Here is a 6,413-nt window from a genome sequence, read left to right on the forward strand (position 1 = left end):
GCACTTTGCTGCCACTTCATTAGCATTTGAATAAATTCTATCTTCCTATTTAAGAATTTCCCCTTATTCAAAAATTTCCTTTTTTTCCTTCCTATTCAAAACTTTTCTGATGGGGCACAGGGGGGATTGACCTCAAAAGGTTGGAGTACAAATTTAGCATGTGAGAACTTTTTCCTAGTTTGATTCCTGAGACCTCAGGTCTTCAAGAACTACTGGGAATAGTTCTCACACCTACTGTGTCCATCCCCCAAAACAAATACCCCAAAATGTTTTGATGCATTTTCCACTTCTTTCAAAGAACATTTTACCCAAAATCCCATAGTTTCTGCTTGAAAGTCTCCCATTTGTATTTGTGTCAAGTTTCGGAATTCAGGGGGTCGGAGCAGTGGTGTAATTTTAGAGCGCATAGCTAGGAATAAACCCTGAGCGTCACCGGGTGTGCCCCCCCCCCAAAAAAAAAAAGAAAGAAAATGTTTAGGATTTCAAAGGTGCCAGAGCGATAGCAGAACTGGTAGAATGTTTGCCTTGCATGAAGTCAACCAAGGTTTGATCTCTGGCATCTTATATGTCCCCAGCCTGCCAGGAGCAACTTCTGAGCACAGAACCAGGAGTAATCCCTGAGCGTCACCTGGTGTGGCACAAAACCAAACCAAAAGGTTTAGGATTTTGGGGGCAAGGGGGTAAAATTTTTGGTATTATTTTTTGCCTTTGTGGTCACACCCAGTGGTTCTTAGGGCTTAATCTGTTCTCTGTGCTCAGGGATCACTCCTGCTGATGTTCCAGGGGTCAACTGGGTATTAACTGTGTGTAAGACAAATCATTAGACTTGGTTCTCTCTCTGAGACCTATGAAACTTAGCTTTCAAATCAAGTTCTCTGGGTTTTTTTTTAAGAGTAGGAGTGAGTCCAAGGCAAGAAGAACAAATTATCTTCGAGAGTGGCAATTTTTGGGTAAGTCTGGTTAACAAAATTAAGTTCTCTGAAAGAATAACATGTGAACTACCATTGATTTCTATGTCAGGCTCACAATGGAACTGAAAAATACAGCATATAAATTATGATGTTGAAAATTTTCATTATTAGCAGTTTACTTTAACTTTCCAAGGTGACAGACATTTGTATCTCAAGAATGTAGAATATGCCAAATCACTGCTCCTGTACTATAAAATTTAATGCAATGATCAAACATTTTATTAATGCCATATTTCAGATTTGTCTAAGATGTTTTTTGTTTGTTTGTTTGTTTGTTTTGTATTTGGGTCACACCCAGCAGCACTCAGGAGTTACTGCTGGCTCTATGCTCAGAAACCGCTCCTGGCAGGCTCGAGGGACCATATAAGATACCAGGATTTGAACCACGTCCTTCTGCATGCAAGGCAAACACCCTACCTCCATGCCATCTCTCTGGCCCCATGTCTAAGATGCTTTTAAGTAGAATAAGAATTTGACGTATTACTCTAATCAAGGAGCCTTAACCTATAAATTCTTGAACTTTGGTAGCTCAAAGCCATAATTCTTCCCAGCCTACAAATTCTTAAGGGCAAGCTCATATATCTGACTTTTTGACTACAAACTCTCCCCATCCCCAAGCAAGGTAGGGGCCTTCCTAGCTCACATACTGGCACAACCTATCCTTCTTATGACTGTGCCAGGGTGGTAGTAATGAGCAACATCACCATCTTGTGATTTGTGCAGTTTATCTCTAATCAATGGGCACTCTGGTGTAGAATAATATGCCACAGCAGACCCCAGTTAGGCATGTGCAGATCAGTGACCTTGTGCAGCAACAGCAAGAAGGGATATATTTCGTGGTATTCATTGATCAAAGGATTTGCTGGATTTGCTGACTGCATTCAAACCCTGCCCTGATTAAGCTTTTTCAAAAAGCCACTATTCTTTACTGCCTGCCTCCCCTGTGCTCAGTCAGACTCAATCCTTCTTCCTTGTACTTCCACAAGCCCTTTCCTAATAAATTTTATCCTGGAAAGAGAGTTCTGGTATGTCATAGCTTCTTTTTCATTTGTTATTTTTTTGTTTGTTTTGTTTTGTTTGTTTGTTTTGGGTTACACCCAGCAGTGCTCAAAGGCTACTCCTGGCTGTACACTCAGAAATCACTCCTGGGCAGGCCCGGGAGATTATATGGGATCCTGGGATTCAAACCACCATTCTTCTGCATGCACGGCAAATGCCCTACCTCCATGCTATCTCTCTGGCACAATAGCTTCTTTTTTTTTTTTGCAAGAAAAAAAAGTATTTGTTCAGAATTCCTCCTGAAGAGGATTTTTATATCTTAAAAATTAATGTAAATCTAGTTCCTGGCAAAATATTTAAATATAAAAATTTTTATATTTAAATATAAAAAAGCAAAGTGAACTAGATCTGAAGCAAATTTAGATAAAGAATGCCATCCTGTCCCCTAACAGGCTGTGAAAATCAGGAGGGGTTAGAGAAACAGGAGAGTAGGGAAGGTGCTGCTGGCCTTGTAGGTGGCTAATCCAGGTTTGAATCCTCAGCACTGCAAAGAGTTTCTTGAGGTCCCCCAGGAATGATCTCTGGGCACACATGTGTGGGCCCCAAACAAACAGAAAGCAAAAGAACAGTTCTGTCTGTGTTTCTCAGGCGTTCCTCTTTTTTTTTTTTTTAATTGTTTTTGTCTCTGCACTCCTGGCCCTGAACTCAGGGATCAATCCTGGCAGTGCTCCAAGGACCATACAGAGTTCAGGGGATCTAATATTTGTCAGCCACATGCAAGGGAAACATTCTATTCACTATACTATTTCTCTGGCAATAGAGACATTTTCTTTTTAACATTAAAAAAATTCAATGTAAAGAACCATGACTTACAAAGTTATTGATTATTTTTCTTAGGCATATAATAGCTCAACACCAATCCCACCACCACATCCTTCAACCGTGCTCTCACACTCCATCAATCCCCCATTCCCACATCCACCCCCTCATCCTTTCCCCCTACCTGTCACCTTGACAGTCACATTACAAAATTCTGTGGTTGCAGCTTAGATCTCATGTTTCCAGTGTTTAGGATGTAGAGCTGGGCTATTGTCCCACATCACCATGATGATTGAAACCCTAACCCTGTTCTCCCATTCCTTCCCTTTCTCATCTTCCTTCCTTTCTTATTTTCTTTCCTCCTCTGTCCATATCCTTCCTAAGCTCTGGGATGTTTTATGAAAAATCTTGTAACCACAATGTTTAAATAAAATAAATTTTTTAAAAGAGAGGATGTTGGGCAAAACTTTCAAGTGCATTAAGTTTTTGAGTTGAAAACTCTGGGGTCTTCTTCAGAGTAGGTGTGGACAGCCTCCCCACCCTTAATACTTCCCAAAAGCCCAATAGCCACAGTTATATCTCACAGTTGCAGCCAGCATCAATTTCCACAGATCTTGCAGTGACACCTCCAAATTCCTCACTACTGACAGCCCAGTAGGAGCACAGAAAATTAGATGAGAAAAGTACCACAGAAGCCACCTAAGCTCAATAAACAAAAACAATAGCAAAGAAGCCTCAACTAGCAGCAAAAAGCTCAGTAAATCATCAGACAGTGACTTAAAGATGCCATTGTGAGATGAACAATTTTCACAAGTTTTAATTTTACTAAAATATTTTCAATAATTTTATTAGGGGCCGGGCGGTGGCGCTAAAGGTAAGGTGCCTGCCTTGCCTGCGCTAACCTTGGACGGACCGCGGTTCGATCCCCCGGTGTCCCATATGGTCCCCCAAGCCAGGAGTAACTTCTGAGCACATAGCCAGGAGTAACCCCTGAGCGTTACTGGGTGTGGCCCAAAAACCAAAAAAAAAAAAAAAATTTATTACCTATTTAGTTTTAACAAGCAATATAAAATAAAAGTTGGTTTTTTGGGGGGGGAGTTTTTTGTCACTCCCAGCAGTGCCCAGGAGTTACTCCTGGTTCTGTGCTCAGAAATAACTTCTGGCAGGCTGAAGGAAGGCATATGGGATGCTGGGGATTGAACCTGAGTTGGCCACACTGTGCTATCACTTCATCCTTAAGAGAAATTATTTTGTGCCTATCCAGGGGACAGGCTTGAAAGAGGGTGGGAATTGGGACAGCGGTGGAGGAAAGGTCACACTAGTGTGGATTGGTATTGGAACACTTAATATCCCAGACAACTGTATATGAACAGCTTTGTAAACTATGGCATTTAAATAAAGCAATAACAAAAAAAAATAGGTGGAGGGTAGGGCACAGTGGTGTGGATTGGTATTGGAACAATTAATATCCCAGACAACTATATATGAACAGCTTTGTAAACTATGGCATTTAAATAAAGCAATAACAAAAAAAATAGGTGTTTGTTCAGAATTTATCCTGAAGAGGTTCTTATATTTTAAAAATTAATGTAAATCTAGTTTCTGGCAAAATATTTAAATATAAAAATTTTTATAAACAAATGATTTTATTACTTTAGTCTACATTACAAACTTGGAAATGTCTATTCAACTTCTCTTCTTAAGGGGCCAGCGCAATAGCACAACAGTAGGGAGTTTGCTTTGCAAGCTGCTGACTTGGGACAGACCTGGGTTCAATTCCTGGCAACCCTGAGTCTGTCTGGAGTGATTTCGGTCCTAAGCCTCCAGTAAAGTCACTTTAAATATTTTTCCACTCTATAACTTCCGCATAGGCAGAGGGTGTTAGCCTAAAGATAAAACCTCAAAATGTACTCTGTAAAGAGCAGGACCCTCTTTGTTCAGCTGAAATAGAGGAACTAGGTGGGTCCAAATGTTCCATCAGATAAGGACATGTTCCACCAGACAAGGATCCCCTGACACAAAGTTGAGTCAGCAATAAATTGGTACATCCACTCTAAGCATGATGTGACTTTTTTGTTTGTTTGTTTGTTTTTGGTCACACCCAGCAGCACTCAAGGGTTATTCCTGGCTCTATGCTCTGAAATATCTCCTGGCAGGCTCAGACCATATGGGATGCTTAGATTCGAACCACCATCTTCTGCATGCAAGGCAAATGCTCTACCTCCATGCTTTCTCTCGGGCCCACATGATGTGATTTTTTTGGGGGGGGGGGCCACACCTGGCATTGCTCAGGGGTTACTCCTGGCTGTCTGCTCAGAAATAGCTCCTGGCAGGCACAGGGGACCATATGGGACACCGGGATTCGAACCAACCACCCTTGGTCCTGGATCGGCTGCTTGCAAGGCAAACACCGCTGTGCTATCTCTCCGGGCCCGATGTGATTTTTGATGTGATTTCTGTTTAAGTGGATGAAATGCTTGCATTATTGTGCCAGTCAATAAAATGCTTGAATTATTAAAGCCTGTAAAGCTCTCTATATATATTGTTTGAAGATTTAACTCAGGGTCCTTGTCAAGACTTCCTTGGTGGAATGAGACTTGTATCTCGACTAGTCAAATAAAATCCCGTTTGCATCTGGCATTATTAGAGGTGGTCTCAGATTCTCAGCGCCGACTCGGTGGTCAATTTGGACACTAACATTTTCTTAAAACACTACTAGTCTGATGTTATCTAAATTCAAAGGAAAACATTGGTGTTTGTGGATTCCACCTTGATTTGGATAAATTTGTACAAAATTGACCTGTACAAAATTTGAAAGACCTTTTAGACTTCCCAAATGTTAAAAAAAAATGACTTGTGCATTAACTTTAGTAACCTGACCCCTATAATTGATAGTGAATAATTGAGTACTTGGTTTATAAATGGTTTTCTTTTTAAAAAAGTTTATTCTTTGTTTTTTCTCTTTTTTCTTTTCTTTTGTTTTATTTTTCTAAATAATATCTTTACTTAAACACCATAATTACAAACATGATTGTAGTTGGATTTCAGTCATAAAAAGAACAACCCCCTTTACCAGTGCAACATTCCCATCACCAATGCCCCCCACCCCGCCTGTATTCAAGACAGGCTTTCAACTTCCCTTACTCATTAATCATGTTATTATAGTTCTCAGTATAGTTATTTCTCTAATTGCATTCACCACTCTTTGTGGCAAGCTTCATATCATGAACTGATTCTTCCGGACCTCATCTCTGGGAATTATTTCAATGATATCTTTTATTTTTCTTAAAACCCGTAGATGAGTGAGACTATTCTGTGTGTGTGTGTGTGTGTGTGTGTGTGTGTGTCTGACTTATTTCACTCAGCATATAGATTCCATGTACATCCATGTATAGGAAAATAGAAAGCCTCTTCAACAAGTGGTATTGAGACAACTGGTCAGCCACTTGCAAAAATTGAACTCAGATCTAACACCCTGCACAAAGGTCAAGTGAAAATGGATTGAAGACCTCGAATCAGACCCAAAACATAAGGTATATAGAACAACATATTGGTAAGACATTAAACTAAAGGCGTCTTCAAGGAGGAAGCAGCACTCTCCAAACAAGTTGAAGCAGAGATAAA

Source organism: Suncus etruscus, chromosome 2 (genome assembly GCF_024139225.1).
Source record: "Suncus etruscus isolate mSunEtr1 chromosome 2, mSunEtr1.pri.cur, whole genome shotgun sequence".
NCBI classification, from domain to species: Eukaryota; Metazoa; Chordata; class Mammalia; order Eulipotyphla; family Soricidae; genus Suncus; species Suncus etruscus.